Source organism: Larimichthys crocea, chromosome VI, assembly GCF_000972845.2.
Source record: "Larimichthys crocea isolate SSNF chromosome VI, L_crocea_2.0, whole genome shotgun sequence".
NCBI lineage: Eukaryota > Metazoa > Chordata > Actinopteri > Sciaenidae > Larimichthys > Larimichthys crocea.
In genome coordinates this window covers 7,600,615-7,625,340 of record NC_040016.1, presented here as the reverse complement: position 1 = coordinate 7,625,340, position 24,726 = coordinate 7,600,615, and the positions used below count along the sequence as shown (strand labels likewise).

Below are 24,726 nucleotides of genomic sequence, written 5' to 3'. Positions count from 1 at the left end.
AGGCCAGCCTTGACTTTGAGGACATGACTGACAACAAGAAGAGGGGGCCAGTAATGGGAAGCTGCCCTCTGTGAGATTGGGTTCAAACGCAGCAGTGGATAAATACTTTACTAACAGATCAACTCAGAGTCAGAGACAGTTACAACACAAAGTAAAGAAGTTTGTTACCAAGATACTGCAGCTAGAAAAAAATGATACATTTGCTTTTAGGAGGTATCAAAAAGATGAAGAGTGACATCGTAATTGCATAGAAAGAACTGTTCAATAACAAACTATGTAACTTTAGTAGAAGGTAGAAGAATTTCAGCATTGATTTTCTTGCAGTTTTTGTTTGGAGAAAGCAAAACAAAACAGACAAAAATAAAGAAGGCTTATAATATAATAGTCTTGTAGTTCAAGTTGCAGTTGACATCTCTGAACATACAACAGATGTCTTGATCCACAAACACATCCTGCTATCCAAACATCTACACTCTCTTCAGTTGATAAAAGTCAGTAAAGATTTAAGTGCAGTAACAGCCCTTTTTATGTGAGTCTTATGGGATAATAATAAGCTATTACATAGTTAGAGTACAGTCCCTTCCCTGTGGGACCAGCAAAGCGGGACACAGGCACATAAAATATTTACCAGCTATGCGCACAACTACACCCCTGACGAGATCGCGAGGACAACAGGCTCTGCCTCAGTGGCCTGAAATGCCCATAAACATATTTTCAAGTCCTTTTTGTCAAGTTTTCTTCTTTAATTTAAGTGTGATGTCTCTGAAGTAACGGGCTAACAGTTCAGTCCAGCGTCACATAATCATCAGTAGGAAATAAAATTAAAAGTAATGACTCATTAACTGTCTTTTGAAGGTCGTTTAAGAGCATTCACAAAATTTCGAAAAATTTTCACCATTTCCTGAGAAGCTGAATAACAAACACACTCAGTGTATTCAGGGTTTCATGCAAGGATCGCAAACAGGAAGCCATGTGAAAAGAAGGCAAAAGAATAATTAAGTTGTCTTGGAGCAACACTACCCCTCGCTGTTAGCCAGAGGAATTACTTTTCTATCCTACCAAACTGCTGAGTATCTCAGGGGCTGTTTGAGAGCTCTGTTTGACACAGACAACTTTGAATTTTAAGCAGATAGTCTCTGTTGCCTTTCAAGCAACAGAGCATGCCGCCCATGATGAGTTTCACAGCAGAGAGAACTGAGAGCAAGAGCGGGAGAGTCACACTAGACCATGAACAAAGAATTAAGATTTTATCTCCTTTTATCTTCATGACACTGTCCATTATTCCATTTCAGGTTGTGCACACGTTACTGGTCAGTAGAGTTATAAGGTTATGGAGCAGAACGAGGCTCTGCAGAGGCAGCCACTGTTCCGTAACCAAATGCAACAAATGAGATTCTCTCTCTCTCTCTCTCTCTGCCACAAATTGCAAGAGTGAGATTATCTGGGGTGCTGACATTGTATAACTCGCTCATCAAAGACGGACAGATTCCAGCAGGAACTCGGGAGACTATTCTTGTCCTCCATCACCCAGCCCCTCTAGATCTGAATGTCATGAATTTCACAACTCCTCTCTAGGCCATGATAACAAACGAGGAGGAGGGAAGTCGGGGGGACAAAAAAATTAACAAGATAAAGGCAAAAGAGACAGCGGAGAACAAAAAGAGGGAGTGTGTCTGAGACAGGCGACAGGAGTGTGGACATATAACGCATGATCAGGCATGACAGGACCCAGTTACCTTTGTTTCTATTTTATCTGTCTTCATGCATAATATGTTGTAGAAGAGACAAAAGGAGATACGAAGACACAAATCACATCAACAGAGTGGGAGAATCTGTGAATGTCCCTAGGGCAATGTAGAGTGAGGACACAGCGTGGCAATTTACAGCGCTGCCACACACACACACACACACACACAAAATCCCACCGAAAAACCCAGCAGGACACATAACTCACTCTCTGGGGTGAAGACCAGGAGCAGAAGCCCATTAGAAGAAATGAAAAGGAGATGCAGAGAGTAGAAGAGGAGAGGGAGAGAGAAACTATTATTTCTCATGTAACAACAGTCAAACCGGAGGAGAAAACCCCATGGGCCACGGCCTTGGATTAATGACTTTGCAGACAGAGGAGTAGCAGAGAGTCAGTTAGGGGCTGACTGATTTATCCACACGAGAAGGCAAGACAGGGACTGAGAGGAGGCAGGGAGCAGTTTCTAATCATGCAGCCTCATCAAAATAATCACTCAGTCAGACCTGAGGGCCTGTTCACTGTCAACAACCTCGATCTTAACCTGTAATGGCTGTTTGGAGCTGTTTCTCAGCATCTGCCATCAGATTTAAAAGTTTTTAAACCTTAAGAAACTTTTTTTTCGCACACTTCAACAAGACGTGGTGGTGGAGGTTTTTAATACAAAGCTATCAATCCAAGAGGAAGTTTTCACTCACATCATCTCCAAGTTCCCAAAATACTGAACTCCTAAAATAAATAAAGATTTATATATAAATGGTATACTATTAAGATAGAGGAACAGTAGCTAAATACCGTATGTTCTTTTTTTTTTTTTTAAAAGGGTTAAATAATGGGCTTAGATTTGTTAATAAACTCAATATTCTCTTGTTTGTTCTGTCGGTCAGACAAAAGGACAAAGGGAAGATGCATCTGGTGATATCTGTATCTTCCAGGATGTTTTTGGACAAATGCTTAATCAATTAATAGCTACTTTGAAAGAGTTATTTGAATTCATAATTCCTCCTCTCTGTTATGGAATTTTCTATCCTTAGGTTACACAGGATCACATGTGGGCCTTGCAGTAGCAATTGTTTGGCTTTGTTTGAGAACAGCACCTATCTCAATGTTGTGGTGACCAGGGTAGGGGTTTAAAGTCTGACTACCAGCATGAGTTTGGCAGAATGTGAGACCAACTCAGGCACTCCTGATGTACTTTGAGAGTGTCTCTAATTATCCCTTGTCAGTAAATATTACAGCATATGGCTGCCTATGGTGTCATAGGCTCCTGAACACTTTCTTCTTTCCTGAACTCACCATTGATCATTGATTTCAGCAATGACTGACATTAGCTTTAGATTTTTGCATGAAACATAGACTGTATATGTTGTTCCTCATCTATTCAACTGGAGTCACTTCAGGACCAGTGTGGAAAAGAGGAATAAAACCATAACAGCGACTGATTACTCTTATAACATTTTGCTGTGTGAGAGCTGTTTTGTGACAAGCTTGAAAAATCTGAAACTCTGAGCCTGTACTTTCTATTTTTTTTTTCTGTTGATTTGTTTTTTTATTCTAATGAAAGTGAACTAAAAAAAAATAAAAGTGTAGTAGCACCCACTGGGCAACAAAAGGATGTTTGGATGTTTGTCTTTGCTATGCTCAAGAGATGGAATTCACTGTGAACAAACCAAACAAATTATGAGCAATTTAAAAATCAACAACGTCTCCCATTTAATAAAGATGTTGAGAGACTGTGACCAGCCTGCTTGACAGGAAGCCATCTCATACAGAGCATGGATGGTGCTGTCTCCCGGCAACAACAGTACTCTTAAGACAATGAACTGTATTGTGCAGTTGAAGTCTGAATTGCTGAAAGCAAAGAGCTGCAAGCTTTCAGCACCACGGAGAGCGGCAGCAGAACGTTTCATTTATACTGCAGACCATGAAGTGGATCATTGTAAACCGATAACATGGGGCAGGATTGTACTATTTTTTTTGTACTATTTATTTGTGATTGAAATATCTGTCATAATAAATTAGAGGGAATTATACAACAGTTAGTTCTGACCAACTAATTTGACTGGACATGAGGCAATCAATGAGTGCTGATATCACAACATCACTGGGACAACACTTCACTCCACTTCACAGGTGTTCAGTTGTAACAGTTGTTATCCATCTTAAATTGTAACAAACTTTGCAAACTTTGAACAGTTTTCCACAAATTACACTTGACTTAAATTGTGAATGGTTGTCAGAAGAGGACGAAGGGAAGGAAAGAAGACCGGATACATCAGCCTAAACCGGGTGTTCTCAAATCACATACTGTAGGCACGACGTCGCAGTGATATAAAATCTATAAAATGTTGAACAAAACATCTTTTTATTTTATGTAATACTAAAAGCCACAATACATTCTAGTAATTCCAGTCCATATTTTTTTAGATTTTTGATTTAGTTTTCAAACATACATCTCAAGAATTTGTTTTGCAAATTCGGTTAGAAGGGACATTACTGAATAACAACTATATCCTTGGGAGGGCCAGGTAGCGTACCAAAACTAAACTAAGCTAAACTGTTATACGGTAACATGCCAAATCAAAACAATGAGCTGAAACATGTCATAAAGCTCCTTAGAGCTAAGACAGATGATAATGGGCAACTCTTTTCAGTAGTCATGTAGTCATTACAACCTTGAAATATCCCTGAGTAAACCATCTGCAACAGTGAAGGTGAGGGAATTTCATGTGTTGAACAGAGTCTCAGTGTGCAGTGTGATGTCATACCGCTCCACAGCTTTTGACTTTAGATGCAACATCAAAGGACAAAAAAGGATCTTTCATTTGCCTTTGGTCCCATCATGGCATTTCACAAAATCTGACGGCAGTGGCACTGCCCAATCCCTGCTGTGGCTCTGACCCTTTGAGGGCACCCAACTCTTGCTGGGAATTGTTAAGCTTCCTCCTGTGAGGAGACGACTTGCTGTGACACACTCTCTTGGACAACTAGACATTTGTAATCAGTATTGCTCTAACAGGACCACGGATGTACTGTACGTCACCCAGAGCATCTGAATAAAAAGCCACCTATAGAAGTTCCTGTAGAAGTGTCTTCTTTCTATGTTGTGGTGGAAACGATTTGTTATAGCAGATTGGATGCACAAACTTGACAAATTAAATCCACTCTATTGCACAAATAAATGTGATTTCACTCAATAAATATGGGGGAAATCATTCTCAAATTTCAACACTTGCAACATTTCACTGGTCAGAAATGTCTAATGACAGACGGCCCAGTGCCAGCTGTTATGAATAACTCAAAAACACAGATGTCCATCTGGACCCTATATGATAAAGCAACATAGGATATTCTAGCCCTTTATATCACTCAAGTCTAATCCTAAACTTAAAGCTGCTTTATCAGTTTCTGTCCAGAAATAGCACTCAAACTGCACAACTGGTGTTAGAAATCCTTTAACGCACACATGCTTGCATGTGTACAGAGGGAGATGATGTGGACTGGGTCTGGGACTGAGATCTGGCTAGAAATGCAAGGCCACATTAAAGACAAGGGGAGGAAAAATGCAAAATTAAATTAAATTCAAAGTCTCCTTGTTGACTGGAATAAAAGAGCAGTCTGGTCATAGTAGCGGTGCACTGATTTGACTGGCTCCATGCATGGAGGTAATGTCAAGTCTGGAATACTTATCTACAGGCATTTATAAATATTGCAACAGCATATGAGCACACGTTGTCGGTATAATAGATCCCACAAAGAATCAATATGCAAGTGAGCTGAGCTGTGGCAGTTTGCTATTAAGCACTGAAATCCTAAGAGTATTGTACTAAATGCTCACATGGTTTTATTCACACTTGTTTGGTAAGACACTGCTGTTCTTTACAGAACTCTGATAATCATATCCTTTTCTGTGGGGTATCCCAAGGCTGTGTCTAAGGACCACTACTTTTTTTGGTACATGCTCCTACTTGGCAACATCGTCTGTCATGTGAATGGAAATTTGCATTTCTATGCCAATGACAGCCAGATTTGCATACTCATCCTGCCTGGAGCAACAAGTACAGTTTGCCCATTTCTAAAACAGTCAGATGCAGAAATTCTTATTTATGCATTCATCTCATCTAGACTTGACTATTGTAACTTTCATAACATAGCTGCTATTCTTTTACAAAAAACAAATAATTGAAAACACAATGCTGGTTCTATTCTCGCTTCATTGGCTCCCTATTTCAGCTATGTTAAACAACAAACTACCACTACTCACACTTCAGACACTTTACATTCCCAACACAACACGTAGGCTGCATCTTATTCCATCTCATTCTTCCAAAGATTAAAAATATATAGAAAATGTGTGACCGGGGTGTCGGAGGGAGATGCAACTTGAAAAACGCTAGAAATAACTCCCACACGTTGTCTCACTTACTCCTGAAAAAATTTATTATTTTCTCAGGAATAAGCAAGACAGTTCTTTGGTGTTTTCCCACAATTAATAAGAAACCAAAGACTTGGGTTTTTTCTCACCCTGCTTCACTGCTGTGAAAAACCTTGTGTTAGTGAAGCAAACATTACAGAGATTCTGAAATTAAGACTAAAAATCTAAAATCTAACATTTACTACCTTGTTTTATAGTAATTTCTCTTCCTGTCCTTGTTTGTCAAGTGACACTATGTGATCTTGTATAAACCTACATGTAACAAAGTTTGAAAAATAATAACTTCATACTCCCAACAGAGATCTTTTTCCTTTTGCCCTGCCAAGAGAGGTCAGGGTGTCACCGTACATGTCTGTGATTTAACAACCTTCTCGAGGTATTTGCTTTAACTTACCCTTATCACATTTACCTTGGTATTTACCCTCCAGTGGACTCCATGCTGCCACTTAAATAAACATTATTCAAGAAACTCAAGTGAATACTCTGAGATAGAGATTCCTCAAATAAGACAGAGCAGGTCAAGACTTTGTGGACACCTATCTTGATCAGAATACATTATGATTAGGAATGTCCATTTCAGTTCATTGTGCCTTCAATAGGCACCCATTAACAATAGCAAAACAGCAAATTTTTAAGAAAACACAAAATAGAGATAGCTGCCATTGAGGTCCCGTATCTCTACTGCCCTATGACAAGCAGGCCAGAGAGGCTCTGAGGAAGGACTACACTGGACGGATATTACCTACCAAAGAAGATTGTGGTGTGACATTTATATGAGAAGAGAGGATTTGCACATAGGACTGTATCTCCCAGTCAGCACTGATGAAGTGGCACATAGTTTCATGACAGATGCAATGCAATTCACAGTGCACTCGCTGTGGACAAAGTCGAACCTGGTTCAACCTGGTTGAACACAGCGGTGCGCAATGCTTTGCCCGAGGCAGTGAAAAACTACTGAGGCACGGTGCAAGCCATTGAAAATAATGGATTTCAGAACACAGTGCTGTTGTTGCTGTGATGTGTCTGGACAGCCATTCGCTGTTTTGTTCAGTAGACAGTAGGGTCTCTGCCCTGGCTAGCTTAACATGTTTAATATGCATAGTTTGAGGTACTATATTAATGTTAGTCCTTTGAACCTCTCACCTTTTAACTTACTGCACTGAGTGGCAGCACATCCGCTCAGGGAGAATTAGACCAAGTGATCTTTGGCTGTAAGCCATCCTCAGACATGGCAGCTGGATGCTACTAAAATTAGCAGTAATTAGCATTACACAGTGAGTTTGCTGCTTTTCCTGGAAGAGAGGGTCGCACGCCACGTTTAGCACGCATCATCTTTCACATCTGACAGCTGGCAGGAAGGTGTGTGCTCTTAAAACCATGAACCAACATGAGTAACCAATCAAAAATATTCATGGTAGTTAACCAATTAACATTAAACAGTTGACATCCCTAATTATGATCGTTTGGGATTTCTCATATCTTTCCATGTTGAAGAAAATCCAATATACAAAAGTAAGTTGAGTAGACTTATAGTATTTGCTTGCTAAAGGACAGTGCATTTAATTTCAAATGCTTCACTTACTATTTGGACTTAAACCCTTGGCACTGTGGAGCTGGCCACTTGTGTAATGCACGTTACGATGCTACATATCCCCAGGGGAAGTCAAGCAGAGTCTCTAAGTAACTCGTTAAACAGATCCAGCGTCTTGTTCAAGGACACTTCAGCAGAAGAGATATGACAAATGGAGGGACTTATCCATGCTCCCGGCCACCTTACTTCCCAACTAATCCTTCTAGGAGGCAGGAGACATGCCGTTTTCAAATGATGACTATTCCTCTCCACAGTATTGGTATAATTAGATCAATTTTTCTTCGATTTTTTCCATTTCTTTGCATTTACTTATCATGTAGCTCATGATAATGCAAGATTCTGCAACCTGCCTATCAGGAAAGCACTGAAAGATAATCCATGAAACTAAAACGAGTGTAATTTTCGGAGCAGGCAATAGTCCTCAAAGAAGCCATAACACTGCACAGTGGAGCCTGTAATGAGTTTAACTCAGAGTCATGGAAGGGCCCTGTGGGCTGCAATACTGGTAAATTATCGGAGTGATCCCATTCAGTACCACAAGGCTTTATTAAACATTGTCGCGGAGAAGTGGAGTTTTATTGTCAGGGGCACAATGGGCACATTTTGGTTAAAATAAGAATAAGATAGCTTATGGCTGAACAAAGAATTTCCAAGAGGGATTTTCTATAATTACTTTTCACTCAAAGACTAAGAAATCTGATCCGTGATGATGGTGTAATCTGACAATTTTATGACTGACAGTAACTATCAAAAGAACAGTGATGTATTACGTGACTATTCTGAAGATAAACAATATATAGATGATTATTTTAGAGCAAGCAGAGCGTATGTATGTGTGCAGATGAGAAAGCCTGTGAAGAGAAGACATCTGTGTGAATTATAAGAGAAAATCAATATTAATGATGAGATAAAAGTGAAACACAGACACTTCATCTTGTTTGAACATTTCTAATCACCCCTTGCTAAGTCATAGCACAACCAAGATTTCTAACAACCAGACTGCACTTCAAAAACACATCCTGCAGCGATTTCAGAGCTCACTGCATATACGTAAACAGCCGCAATAGTTAGAACACAGAGAGCACTGCAGCCTGAGCAGGAAATGTAATGACTTGTTCATTCTATGCACAGTCTCCAAAAAGCTACTTAACTTGTGACTTCACTATATAGGGTAAAAGTTTTGTACTACGAGATTTTACTTCTCCATTATGCACATTTTGTGCACACTGTACTCTGAAGGTTTATATTGTCTGCTGGCTGTCTGTCTAATACAATGGTCTCTTTGCATTGTATAGACTCTAGGTCAATTTATGTTTATGAAAGGTGACTGTTAGAGTGAGTCATGCCAAGTGTGACCACAGGAGAAGCATACATTTCTGAATGAATATAGAAATGCAAAGGCCGGCACAGTAGTGCAGTGGTCAGCACTGCCGCCTCACAGAACGCCGGGGTCTTTTTGTGTTTGCATATTCGCCATGTATGTATCAGTTCTCTCCAGGTAGCTTCCTCCACAGACAGTGGACATGCAGTTATTAGGTTAATTGGTGACTCTAAACTGCTCTTGGTGTGAATGTGAGTGTGGATGGTTGTTATTATTGGATGCTTTTTATAGCTTATGTTCAACAGAAAATCACTATTGTTGTTTGACTGTTTACGATTGCACTTCAACATTGCCATTGGATCAATGAGAAGCCATTGTCAGGCTCACTTCATAATGCATCGCAGACAAACTTGTGGTTGGGAATGGTTCATAAATTGATACTGTCAGAGAGAGTTATTCAATAAACTGATCCCAAACATTACCCAAAGCTACCAGCTACTATGTAGAGATAAAGTGTTGAAAAATAATGAATGAAACTATGTGGCAAGGAAAGCTTGGAGAGAAACTGACAGATGGCACAAGTCTAGACCGGAAAGCATCTTTTACTTACATGCCACAATAGGCAAAGCCTGATGAGTAAATCATTTTTTAACTGGTGCCATACAGTATATTCACTCAATCAGTCAGACTGTGATTTGATTTATTTGTATTGCACTTACACATAACACAAAGTGCTTCACACCATGAAATAACCCCCCTCCTATCCACACGTATAATAAATTATTATATAAATAAAACAGTCAATAACAACAGCACTCAATAAAAGCACAAACGCTGTCTCATCTGTTTGTGGTGGAGGCAGGATTTCAAAAAGATAAAAACTGTAAATAAGAAAAGCATACAAAATAATATAACGTCTGTGTGTGTGTGTGTGTGTGTGTGCGTCACTGGGCATGGCCTCTGCCTTTTTACCTTCACCACCTAGGGCTCATCATCGAATCATTAGTGCAGTATATAGCCCGAGTTCAACCTTTCCGACCCCACCTTATCGCTCAGGCTCCCTTCGGTGACAGCACTATGGCTAAACCTGGTGCTCTTTGTGTCTTCTCCAGTTTTTTTTTTTTTTGCTAACCCTGATCTCTCAGCCTCAGCACCCTGCCAGCCACTTACCTGGCAGGTCCAGCCCTGCCTCATTATCACTCCCATTTTTGGAAATAAGCCACCACCAGCCTCGCACTGTTTGGATCTCCTCACTACCTGATGTCCCTTGTACTATTCATCCATCTGGCTATGTTTTCTAAACCTTTTTGAACCTTACTCAGTCCCTGATTACGTTTACACTTGGGTCCACTCAATATTCTGCATAACAGACAAAGTAAAAGTGAAGTTAAAAACAAAAAAACATGTCAGACTAAAAAGATAAAACATAGGTCTTGAGTTTGCTGCCAAAACGTGTCAGGGTGGCATGTTTACTTTGAGCGGAGGGCACACACACTGAGCAACGGGATGTTCTGAGAGACATTTACAAAAAGTGAACTGTTTCAGTGGGAAATGGTGAACATGATGCACCCACTCAGCAGAATATTGTCTTCTGCACAGTGAAGAGACTCACTGAGCTGTAAAGCCAGCAGTGACAGTGTTGACAAATTGGACTGTGTGCTTCTTCATTCACACAATGGTGCCATTTTTAGCTGTGTGTTTCCTGACACTGGATTCCAAAGTCCCTGAAAAATACAAGCGACAAAGGTAACCCTGCACCGAAGAATGTAGCTACAGAACATGCAACATGGCACCGTCCTGTCTGGCTCATCTGTCATTTCAGACTGCTAACACTGTGTCCTGCATCATTCCATGACCCAAAGTTCAGAACTTGATTTCCTCACAGCTGGGATCAAAATCAACCTACCGCTGGCAGGTGTACACCAAGAAGACCACAGTCAGCAAATAAAACATAAAAACAAGTCAGATGGAACAGTGTTGGGTGTACTGTATTATCAGAGTCATAACCTTGCACATAAGAGCCCTCAGAGAACACCACAGAGCGTGAAACAGCTGCACGGTAAATCATCAATATATATGTTAGTCAATTATCATATCATACGCACCTGACCTTGCTGTTTGTATGCATTCTGGCCATGTCTGTTACGTCTGAACAGGTTTTTTTCAGAAATGTAGAAGATATTTCAACAACACAGAAAGTGCTGTCACGTCAGCTAATAGTTTAATTTCCTAATATGATAATAGAATATCAACGTTTGCTCACTTGTTCACTTTCCTAGTGACCTTGTCTTTGTTTATTTCTGCATTTTGTATTTGTCTTACAGAATACTTGTATTTCTGTAAAAACAATGTTTGTTTTGTTGTCGCGAGGGTTTTGCATGGTATGTAGACAACTGGAAAGGTATTGGAGAGTGTGACAGAAATCTTAGATTTGAGTCAGAGATATGTGATTTGGGGGGGGGTGATTTTTTTATGTTGTATCTTAAATCACAATTTGCTTCAAGGTTCTTTACAATCTGAACAACATTCAGATAAGGAAAAACTACCCTAAAAAAACACTGTGAACAGAGGGAAAACATGGAAGAAACCTTAGCAATGGCAACAGAGGAGGGATAGACAGAGATACAGTTGATGTCGTGTTCAGAATTCTGGGTTTGTCGTTAATAATAAGAGAGTGCCTGGCTGTAGTTGTTTCAAACACCTGAGCTGGGCTCACAGGTTGGTCCGATTAAAAATCATTGGTTGATCCAGCAATTCAGTTGAAGGAATGCTATGATATGAAACATTTGATGAGTAAATACCAGAAAAAACTTGATTGTTGATAGAAAAACATTCAACGTTTATTGCCCAACCCCAACTGTATTTGCGTTTGTCCAAAATGAAGGTTAAATTAAGGTTTTACTACAGTCCTTAATTCATCCATCCACAGTGTTGCTGGAGCCTATAGTCACTAATTCTTTAAGGTCTAATTAAAATATTTATCTACTGCATGTTGAGCTTATTTATAATGACTTTTATGGTTCCGGCTGGTTTGGGGGTGATTTTCTGTCTGGTCAGTGGTGACAGGGAGATTTTAAAAGACAGATCCAACATTCACCTGAGGGTATCCTCCACACTGTTTTAAAAAGACCAAAAGAAACCTGACATAACACAGGCTTGGCATTCTTCACATTGTACAGTTTCTGCATTCTGAAACCCGAGCTGACAGTACAACTCATGAATTATTCAAGTTGAAGAGCACAGGCAACCAACACAGACTGTTCTCTTGTTTACTGAAGTGGCTTGCACTACTCTGACTGTCGATAATGCAAAGATAGAGGCACTCGACTGTAGTATTGGAAATAATGTGGAACTTGAAAAGCTGTCAAAGCTTTGCACACAGTTCATGACTGCAACGCAGGTTGGAGTCAAGACAAGAGACAAGACTGACAGTTGGGGTTATGGCTGTCTTTCCCCATGTCTCATACACATAAACAAGTGGCCTACCTGTGTATTCTTAGAGCCTGAATGACAGAACAGATATAAATTAAAAAGTCAATATCATTTCTAAATCAACAGATATAAATCAAACACCAAGGTCTCATCTCAAAAAAATTGGCTTGTCTGTCTTTACACAGTATTTTTCTCCTCCATTGCAGAGTGTTTTGCTTAGATATTTCCTGAAAAACCCGACCATAGCTAGAATACAGAAGGAAACTGAGTTCATTCTTCTACTGGAAACTGAAAATGGCCAAACTGAGAGTTACAAAGAGAAATGGGATAGGCCATAGATGAGATGTACTCAGGGGAGTTCAGCTGCATTGTAAATAAGCACTGCCACTTGATGAAGAAACACAAAAGGAGCTTGACACTTTTAATGCACTCCACCGAGCCTTTTATAAACATCTTGGCAATATGTTTTAAGTCTTGGCTCATATACAAAAGCCATTTTAGAAATTAATGAGATGGTGTGTGTGTGATAAAAGGCCTACTAAAACCTCAGTCTCCAGACAAATGCAATGCAGAAAGGTTTAGACCGCGTTTCCACCCTAATTAACCGCCAAACAGGTCTATAATTAAAAGACAGTGCAGTAAAACATCTAAAAACCTCACATCTTTGTCAAAGTAATTCCAGCATTGAAGCACAGTCTGTATGAAGACAGCAGGGTATAAAAGGGCTACATTCTGCTGCCTTCATCTTTTCCTGACTCCATGCGGAGGCAATAATCCTTCAAAACTGCGGTCACACCCATCTCAAACACCACAGGAAGTGACCTGGAGCGCTCATAGCACATGGCAGCTTGCCATACACAAAGTGGCAATAAAACATGTGGCTTTTTTCTCTTCACAGCTTTTTTTTTTTTTCTTCCCGCCGGGTAGGTGTCCACATATTCTATTTTCACTCTTGCTGTCATTCTGATGTTGTTGATGTGATCACAGTAATGATATGTGTAAATGATTGTTGACCTACCTGTAAGCTGCCAAGTTTTATGTTCTGCCTGTCAGCTGTTCCTGTGGAAAAAGAAAAAAGGTGTATGTAAATTAATTATGAAAAAACTATGGAAATATATTATATACTATAATATATACATTTTCACTGACAGCAGACAGCAGCACATTAAATGAACTGACGTATTCCATTTTCCATGAAGCACATGTTTTAGCCACAGCTGAATGAACTTATCCATCACCGAGCAGATTGCTTGGCTGAAACTACCCATTTTGTAACAATTAATGGCATAATAATTTGTCAGTATGATATACAGTGAATCACCTTATGTGCCTCATTGAAAGCATGACTATAGTTTGCATTTGGCTTGAATTTGACTGATTTGTTGACTTAAATATGACACACAACCCACACACAGTTCTGTGTACACTGAATTTAACTGGCAGCTGCAGGAATACACATCATGAATATCAATTATTACTAAAGTGGAGCTGTGAAAATTAGCAGGGCGGTTCTATTGTGTAGGTTAATGAAAACTCAGACAGCCGTTTTTAACTGTAGGGTTAATGCCAGTACTAAGCCACCATGACAATTCTGTCCTTCAGCCTGAATAATAAATTGAAAATGTGTGTGTGGGCCCATATGATAGGTTGAAAATATGCATGAAACATTGAATTTATTAAAAGAGAAACAGCAAGTAAATATGGACAAAGCATAACAAATTATTTTTTCCAAAACATTGTATTTATGTTCGAGTCGTTTTGCTTTGCGAATCATTTGAAATAGCATGCTATATTTATATCATATCTCAAACGTTGATAAGTTAAGAGTCCCTCTTTATTGAATATGGATAATGTAACAGCCATGGTATAGTTTCTTTTATCTTGGAGGCATGAACCTGACCTGAAGGTGATGCTATATTGGAGATTTTATTTTGAAATTAGCCTGTTGTATCAGTATATTTGAGAAGCTTGTCTGAATGTAATCTGATGTTAATTAGCTGTTTTTTGCTAACACAATCTTCCGCCTCTTCATCATTACATTAAACACATGCAGTCCTTTACTTCTCTTGATGACTTTCATTGTGAAACATCTGTAGAATGTATTGACTTTGAATACCAGCTAGTAATATTCTCTGTTTTTCTCAATATCAACAAATCCCATAAAATATTGCTACTGGTGTAAATGCAGATTAAATTAGGCCCGATTCAGACCAAATCCGGTGCTGCAGCATAAATGTTTTTCCATTCATTTGAATCGGGGTAGTGCATTTTGGTTGTGCAGGCCACTGGGAGTGCTGGAAAACACAGCGACCTGAAGTCGAAGTTGAGGCAGATATAACTTTTGGAGCAACATAACCCAACATAACCCCACTCCCACACACTGCCATACAACCCTGCAGTGATTCATCCCAACGTCTAATTTGATCTTTAGTCCCCAACAAATACAGACTTTTCCTGTTTGAGTAACATTTGCTAAAGACACTGTCCAGCTATTTTAGGAGAATACTTTGACTTTGTCTTTTTTATACCACAGCAATTATTTTAGACCTTGCCATTATAGCAGCATTTATTTTAGTATACACAATTACCTGGCAAAGACGAGAAGTTTGACAGTTTTAGGAGGTAGCGAATAATATCATCATCTAAAGCCAGAGAAGTGACGAAAGCTCTCGGGACACAGTTTGCCAAATTGTCTGGCCTCATACTGGCCAGCTCGGTCAATTACCGCTGGACAATTTTCCAGACTACATTCCTGCAGCAAACATGTACACCTTAGACAAGTCAACAGTTCATCACAGGGCTGACAGATAGAGACAAACAACCATTCGCGCTCATGTTTACACCTGCAGGCAACTTAGAGTCACCAACCGGCATGTCTTCGGACTTTGGGAGGAAGCTGGAGTAGGTGAAGAGAACCGACTCAGACACAGGGCCCAGCTGGCTGGCTAAAATAACTCATATTTCATTAAATTATTCACTGACACTGTATTTCCCTCATGCAACAACACCTCACGTCCTAGGCCTTTCAGTGTCAGTCAGCAGAGGCATTATCATTATCATAGTATCACGTATTTGACACACTAATCCTAATTAACAGTAAGAGGTGGGGCCAATCAGCCAGTCCAGTTATCTTATCTTATAATCTTAATTTACCTGTTCCGTTAAGGAGAAAATTTAAAAGGAATGAACCTAATTTATTCAACCCCGACTGCAATCACAGTGTCTTGACGTGAGCGATAATGCATCTGATCTGATACAGCACGCTTTCAGGTGAACGAAGGAGCATGATAAATGATTTAAATATGAATTGTGTGAACATAAAGGAGAATACAAATTGAATAATAAAAGGCAAGCAAATCCAGATGACTGTGACTACAGAGGACGAGAGATGCTGCGACAACCTTGATGTTTTTTTCAGAAATCTGCATTCACTCCCCTGAGCTCCGGTATCAAGCAGCTTGCAGAAGACAAACATAGATCATGCAGTGTGGTTGAAACAGGGGAGTTGCAGGCAATCAATATAAACAAAAATATTGCCTTCCTACCTACATATTTACATACATCTGGGGGCGTTGCATAAGCAGCTCACCTCCACACGCTGTTAAAATAGCTTCTTATTGGATTTCACCGTCAGCTATAACATGGGAAAAATGAAAACATGCATTGGCAACATCTAACACTTGGTAGTTGTCGTTTACAGAGAAAATCAAGAGTCTCGCTTATGTACGAAAGTTTGGTTTATTTCTTTTTTTAATTATTAACACTGTCTGCTTTAATGGAGAGAAGAGCGAACATCTGAGTGTCTGCGAGAGATTTCCTTTGGCAAACAAACTTGGAACTCAATCAAAGCGGATGTGTTAAAAATTCATGCTCACAGGTGTAGCTGTCTGCGTTAAAGAGATTCAGGTATCTCAAAGCAAAATGACATTCAACACAGTGTCTAACGCAGCAAGTAATTACTCAGTGTGAGGAATGAAGCATTTCTCACTCTGTGCTACACCTGTCAGGTGTTTGGCGTAATGTCTGAGATTCCCTTTAAAGTGTCATTCACTGCAAGATCCGGCATCATCTATTGAGGTAAACACTGCAAAAGTTGAAACAATGCTCTCGGTTTTCTTGTACTTACTATAAAAATAAGTCTCCTGGCAATTCGGCCAGACAGCAGGGTCAATACAGTAAGCCTTCTCTAAAGTTATGACACACAAGACACAAATAAAAACCCAGCGGTACTAACACAACACCCATAATAAAGCACAGAGCTCTTAGAAAGAGTCTAGCTTACCAGAAAGCTGCTCCCATCCCTCTCACAGAGGGACATCTCCACGTATCGAAGCGGTATGTGTGCAACTGTCTCTCTGACAAGAGTAAACCAAAAGCTCTGACACTGTTGAGAACAAAATAAAAAACAATACACAAAGCTAACAAGCTGCAATGTGTCGAAAAATACTGGATTACTGCATATATGCTGCTGTTAAGACACTGGATTGGCTTAATTAGAATAGAAAAAGCCTCTCAAATGATTGATTTGATATGTTATTTGATAAAAGATTTTTGATACTAGTCTTTGTCTAACGTCCCCTGAGGATTGACAAAATGGAACAATAACAGAAATAAAAACACGTCAGAGGCAGATGTCTCAGAGAGCTGTAGGCGGGGAAAACATTTGGAGGATGAGAGGGAGAAACAATGAGTAGCCAGGAGGTAGAAAATAAAAACGTGAAACATGTTGAAGTAAACAAAGTCACTGGTCATATACGGAGAATAAAAGACCTGAGGGATATGTTTTTGTGGAGCAATGACTCAAAGAAAGTGACTGTAGGGAATTTGAAAAATTGATACAGCTCAGGTTTATTTCATAGGATTTTAAAAGCAAACAGGTTTTTGTGCTTCATAAAGACATATGTTATATGACAAAAGAAAAAAAAAAAAACAGTTTATAGCCAATGAGTTAAAAAGGATCTTAAGTTGCATCTGAAAAGCATCAACAGCCTCCAGGAGTCTGGAGGCAGGAGCTGCCACAGGTGACTCGCTCTCTCCCCAGCCAAAGTGGGAGGCTCTGAGGGGTCTGGTGGTGCTGTCAGGTGAAAAGTTATATTTAGTAGGAGACTGTGGAGAGATTTATAGACAATGAAAATAATTTTAAGTTGATCTTGAAGTGAAGAGAGAGCCAGTGTAAGGATGCAAAGATGTGATGTGGTCACCGTTCTTGGATCTTGCTTTAGTTTTAGATCCTATTGCTCAAGATAACATTTTAATCATGAAACGGGCTTGTGTAGGACCCAAATGCAGCACAACAGCAAGGGATACTTAGTAAGGTTCTTTATTGAGGAACTCACAGCAGGCGATATGGCAGGTGAGAGAGAGGGAATAAGTCCTGAGTTCAATCGGAGAGTCTGTGGCAACGAACTGGAGCAGGGGGACAGACTGCCCGGGGAAACCTCCAAACAGCCAGGGAAACAGGCAGACAGACACCAGAAACACTGAGGCAGAACTCGTGGTCGGGGACGAAAAGCTGAGGTGATTACTGGGGCAGAGACAGACGAGCAGGTCAAAGGCAGGCAGGGTCGGCAACGGGAGATCAGTCCGGACAAAAGTGCTGGAAAGACTTGCATGACGCGAAGAACAATCTGGCAAAGAGTGTCTGGAGGTTGGTGCTTAAATACAGGGTTGATTACTGATGAGGAGCAGGTGTGGGAGGCGGGAGAAACCATGGTGACTGATGAGGAGGCGGGGCTGACAGGTGAGTGGAAAGTTACTGGGTGCAGGTAAGAGGGAAAAGCAGGCAGGGGACCGGAGTGGATTGTGACAAATCACTTAACTGCCAAAATCACCAACACACATTGTTCTTGTCACACATGAGAAGGTGGCCCCTGTGAATGGATGGGTCAAAACAAGAAAAGAAATCATGAAACCCAAACCACAGTTTTTCCCTAAACTTAACAATATACTTAAGTTAGTCCAAAATATGATCTTTCTCTGAGCCTAACTCATTTTGTGACTAAACTAGACATCACCACAGCACTGTCTCATCATACAATCAGCAGTGACTGTAGATGTTTTGGACGGCACAGACAAAGAAAGACATCAGATCATAAACAGGTACTATGTGTCATTCTCTTCACAGAAAAAGCACAGAGAATCCTGTGGATTTTCAAAATAAAATACCCTGTGCAAACTGCCAGTCGTAAAAACAGACAAAAGCGATATATTTACACATAGAAGCATATTTAGAAGAACATAAACCAAGAAAATTACCAAATTAGTAAGTAAACAAAGTCTGGCAGGCTGAACGCTCCGCTTCTGAAACGCTCCCGCTGGGGTTTGAAATCGCGTGGAGGACGAACAGGAATAACATTTATCTGTAATGATCTGTTAAAAATTCAGCCTTGTATTCTAGCAGGTGGGCAATCTTAATATGTCTATGTTTCCCTACATAAATTAGGCTATTGTTGTTCTCTTTGTTGCTGAGCTGATTATCATGGCACCAAACCACCTAAGAGGTAGGAAACATATTGGATCCAACATCAAGTGAGAAAAATTGTAAAAAGCTGAGGCTACTTGCTGACATAAAAATACAGCTGCCTCACAGCACGTTAGTTTCTTTGTCAAGTAAAACGACTGTAACAACATGAATTCTCCAACAGTTCAGATTTGGATATATAGTTTGCATTTTAATCACTTCAAACAAATTGCATGTTACTCGAAATATGATCAAACTTGATCTTTAAAACAAGCCCAAACACTGTGTATACACTGAAGAGAGAGCGCTGCACTGTAAATAATCACTTTCTGCATTTCTGACACCACATCAAAATCCATTTATCTTAAATTCATGTTTTAGTCAAATGACAGGCTTCCCAGAGGAACCAGCCTTGAGGCTTAGCGAGTGTAACAATCAATGATGACAGACTATCAGGAGACTTGAAAAAAATTCAAAATAAATTGTTCTGTCATAGCTCAGGTCACTCAGCTGGCAAACTGCTCATGTAAATACTGTCCCTTCCTTGCAATCATAGGTTGAGGTCTACCTACTGTGCAGACAGCACTAACTCCTCATTACTGCATTATTGTGTTTTCCTCCCCTCTTTGCTCTCAGGGGAGCAGCAAGGCAACGTTGCTTATCTCACTGACATTTCACAACAGCATGCTCTCAGCAGGGCTGTGTGTGAGTGTGCATAAGAAGTGAGTGTATGTGTGGCGAGTGAAAGGCAGTTTGTAGGTGAGGTACGAAAAACTAAACAGCTACTTTTTGCACTTTTTTTATCTATGGGTAGAAAATAGTCTAAATGTAAATAATCCAATGCTGTGACAAACAAATAACAGTTTAAATATCTGTCAGATTGTGTATACTGAATGTTAATGAGATTTCCTGCAATCCTGTGTGCCATTGTTACCTTGGCTGTCTGTCTTATTCTATCTACTGGGCTGTCAGATTATGACAGGGACACATGTGACCCTGCATAAATGAATTATGCATTTTAAAAGTAAAAATCTTCGGATCATGATATGATAAGGTATGTGTGTCTACATCGTTGCTGTCCTGCTTATCACTTAAAGTCCGTGTAAAGGCAATTCTGAGATGCTTTCAAAATACATGAAATATTTTGGGAAATAGTTGCTGAAAACATGTGAAAAGACTTTGAAAGATATATTACTGAAATATGGAGTCAGAGGTTAAAACAGTTTTTCACCAGTTTTCAGTCCAGGATTTTTTTTGGTGGTCCTAAAGTGGTCCTCAAGGCCACCCTGAGCGTACCCCTACACTCACAGGCAGAGAGATTGAGTGTTTCAAAGTTAGTCATGTCACTTTCTGAACTCATCTGATATGTTTCAGTCGCTTGACAGCTCACACAAGTGGGCGTGGTTTCAGTGCCCCCACATTTCTGGAGCTGAGAATACTACAAATTTTTACCCGATTTTGAGACATAATTTCATAAACTTGTCGATAAAAAACTGGCAAAAAGTTCCTCAAATCAGTTAAACCTGGCTACAGAACAAGTCAATCTTCATAAGCCCTTATATTCAAATACCTGTTCAAGTTATATTAAGGCTTAAAGTTATGCATGATTAAGAGCACGGGCTGCTTCAGCTCCACCTATGATCCACGTCTTTGCCAATTTTTAGATTAGCTGTGAGGCGGGAGAGGCAGGACTGCCAAGATAGCAGCAACCAGAGCCAACACACTCTGAGTAACAGCTCTTCAGAAACCTGTGGGTGATATAACGAATACAATGCCCATATTTTATACTGTCTATGGTCAAGAGTAACTTGATTCCAAAATCAGCAGGGTAAAAAATAACAGGACACAATCTGAGAAATTGGTGACATTTTTAGGGATGCAGCAAGATAAAGGCAAACATCGTCATGAGGTCTGACTCATGTCTCCTGCAGGCTTGTTAGCGAAGTAAAGAGACTGGACCTCACATTTCCATTCCCCATTACATCATCTCAACGCTGCATCAGGAGACTGTCTGGCCCTGGCCTGAATGTAACATCCATTGTCATTTCATTACATCAACAGGCTGAGGTTTACATAAAAACAGGGCTTAGATCTACACCACTGACTTCTTGTCCATATTGTTCATTAATCACTGCACTAAGCTTCCACCAGCAGACGCACCCTGCATAAAATATCAGTCTCAACTGATTGTCCCTCACACCAGGCTTGAGATCTCTTCTTTAAACAGAAAAATCTTACTTTTTCCAAATGCACACATCCCTTGTCTTTGCCTTTGTGTCAGGGAAACAAGAATCTAAGTGACCTGACACAGAAGAAGACATATCAAACACTTAACTCTAGAGGAAACATACCGGGTTTCACCCAGGACATTTGTGAGCAGAGATCGTTTAGCTACAAACTTTGAAGCAACCTCAACTTGATGCAGACTGTTCTGGGTAAAACAAGTGTCCAACTAGTGATTATCAAACTGGCTTCAGTCTGGTGTTTCACCTCAAGTGCAGCAGTGATTTTTTCATCACACATTTTGTGAATGTTTGGGCTGTTTTTTTTTTTTCCACTTTTCCAAACTCAAAAATTGTAAGGATTTTTTTGTCTTGACATGTTGATGTGCCCAAATGTGCCATGCCTCAAATTTCAACAATCAGAATTCAGTGATTTCTTGTTTGTGTTGGTATGATTGTTGTTTTTAAAGCATCCACTACTGGCACACTTAAAATATTAGATCTGTTGATTGCAGCCCATGTATGTGCCCTGATAGTCCTATTTCAACAGATTTTATTTGCAAAACTGCAGCAAAAGACAAAATCATTTCTCGGAAAATTGTTGGTTGATTGTAATTTCAGAAACAATTTTGCTAAGTGCCAAGTGTCCAACTAGTGATTATCAAACTGGCTTTAGTCTCGTGTTTCACCTCGAGTGCAGCAGTGATTTTTTTCATTACAGTTTGTCAGTGATTGGGCTGGGGGCGGGGGGGGGTTCTACTTTTCCCAACTCAAAAATTCGAAAGATGTTTTTTGTCTTGATATTTTGAAGTGCCCAAATGTGCCAAGCACCAAATTTCAACAATCAGAATTCAGCGATTTCTTGTTTGTGTTGGTATGATTATTGTTTTTAAAGCACCCACTACTGGCACATGTAAAATATTAGATCTGTTGATTGCAGCCTATGTATGTGCCCTGATAGTCCCATTTCAACAGATTTTATTTGCAAAATTGCAGCACAAGACAAAATCATTGCTTGAAAAGATTGCTGGTTGATTGTAATTTCAGAAACAAGTTTGCTGAGTGCTTTTTTCTTCTGATTTTCCAGTTATTGCAGTACTTACTAATCAAAACGACTGCAGATGTATCACCAAAGCAGTAAAATATAGAGGCCCTGTCATACTGCCCATTATACTTCTGATGTTTGTTAACCTGCCATGAATTTAGAGAGGTTGATATTTACATTTTGACTCCCTACATGAGTTGTGAGAGTGAGGGGATGGCTGTCATTAAACTACTTAATTACAGAGGTGACAAAGTCCTCATGCTGCATGAGTAATGGAAGGAACTGTGCGGCCAACACTGCCCATCAGCAACAGAGTGCATAATGACTCTCATCAGTAAACTCACCCCTGCCTCCTGACCTTTCAACAGTTCCAGAGTTGTCCATTACCCTTTCCTTCCCTTCAACAGAAACACAGCACAAGAGACTGTTCTTTGTAAATGTAAAGAGAAGCTGCAAAGAATTCCACTTAAGAGATCTTGTCAGTCAAAAAAACACTGTACAGCTCACAGCATGAAGGATGGGATCAGTAATCCTGTCGCCTTGTTGTCTTTTGTACTTCTCGTGAAGATTAGTCATAACATGACTTGCATATAAACCCAAAATATTCAGTATTCAGCAAAAAAATAAAAAATAAAAATAATCTCTAAAAAGCATCTAAAAGCACCAAGCACCAAACAGCACACAGACTGGTGACTAGCTGGTGAATATAGTGGAGCATTTAGCAGCTAAACAGTCAGATAGTTCCCTCAGGAAACCAACTACCCTCTGCTCACCCTACTCCTCCAAGTATGTACTGTAGGAAAAACAATGTGCCAAAATATGCACCACTGGCCGCCACAATGTTGGATGTACTGCTTCTTCCATCTCTGGTCTAATCTAAATATTGGTAAACACATGGATCATCAGTGGACCTAAGGTGGGCTGAATGACGCCTGGGTGTCTTCCAAGCCATTTGTAACAGCATGTACCTATCAATGAAACAATCAACTTTGAGCCTTAATATCATCTGAACTAGTGAGTTAAAAAAAAAATTCATGCCGTCATGGATGCTGTGAAGTTGGACAATTTAATACGGCCACTTCTGGGGATCGAGTCACTTCTGCAGCCTGTCTCAAGCAGCCACTTGAGGAATTACAGTTTTTTAGCACTTTGCACTTTTGGCTTCATTTCCCAGCACCAGACGTTGCCGCTTGGTCAAGACCAAGTGTACTTTAGGTACATTGACATCACTGTTAGCACATTTCTGATCATCTTCACAGGAGCAACCAACTTCAATATTTCAACTACAACCAAGTTAAGTACATTTATTGGCTCCATTGCCAGAGCTGTATACACCTAGTTGACTTGTCATTTTGAATAAAAATATTATAGATATGTTCAGGATTATGCATCTATATAGCTCAAAATAACAAGCAGTGTCTCAGTGATATAATATAAGATGTTAAAGCTTTGAGTACAGTGAAGTTTTTGACTGCAAATAGGCTACCTATTGACTTTTATACAAATATAGACCATGATGGATGTGTCATCCTCCACCCCAGCACGAAACCCCAGGATGCTAATGTTTGTGTTATTTACAGGCTCCCACTGTGACCTTATGTTTCATAACTAATTTAGATTTGCCAGTCATTGTGCACAATCCAAATTGTGATAAACATGATTACTCTGGGATATATATGAGAGCTAAATGAGTCATCATTACCATAATTTCAAACACTTTTTTATAGCAGCCTGGTCTTCCTGAAAAACATACTGATATAGGCTGTTTTGTTTCACGTAATAACACCATGGCCACTCTTTCTTGACACTCACAAATCTTTTTTTTCCAGTCTTAGCTTCAAAAATAATGTCAGTCTGAGAACATATTGCAGTCTATAAATGGAGAAAAGCTGCAAGACAGGAAGCATTTCCAGACACCTCCACACTGCATATTTGAAATGCTACAGCAACACTGCAATTAAAACCACTGTACAATAGCACTAAAACTGTGTCCAATTTAATCCAATGCATTTCAACAGCACAACAAACCAACAGCTCCTAAAATGACTATCGATTTCACCATGACAAATGAACACATCTCATAATCGAAATGGAAACCGACAAGAATATGACAAGATCCATAAAGTCTGCATTTATTGCAGCATTGTGCAGCTAAATATGGTGTACGTCAAAGTGTCAAATGGTTGTTTGTTGAATAATGATGCACAATAAAGACACCATCCAAAAGTGGAGTACTGTCAAAGCTGAAAAACATTCTCCATAGCTTTCAGAGATATACAATCAAAACAAAAACGAAAACACCATTCAAGACAATCTTGTGATGGAAACAGAATCACACACACAAAAACTAACTGGCTTAAACTTTCACTTGCTAAAGCTTGTGAAGACTAATTATGTAAGTTCTCAACTCAACTCAACTCAAACTTTTTTTATAAAGCACATTTAAAAACAACCGAGGTTGACCAAAGTGCTGTAC

At 39.7% G+C, this 24,726-nt stretch overlaps 1 protein-coding gene across 3 annotated transcripts in view; it reads right to left on the bottom strand.

Annotated features, from left to right (window-relative positions):
• rap1gapb (RAP1 GTPase activating protein b) overlaps positions 1 to 24,726 on the bottom strand; it is a 92,749-nt gene that overhangs the window by 56,309 nt on the left and 11,714 nt on the right. Inside the window, exons 1-2 of one of the 3 annotated variants that reach the window (XM_027279618.1) lie at positions 16,806 to 16,822; positions 13,542 to 13,582 (exon numbers count right to left, since the gene is read on the bottom strand). The gene's annotated coding sequence lies outside the window, so the exon portion shown is untranslated. Of the gene's footprint in view, positions 1 to 13,541; positions 13,583 to 16,112; positions 16,131 to 16,805; positions 16,823 to 24,726 lie in introns of those variants that run through there. The other 2 variants (XM_027279617.1, XM_027279616.1) reach the window with 2 other exon arrangements.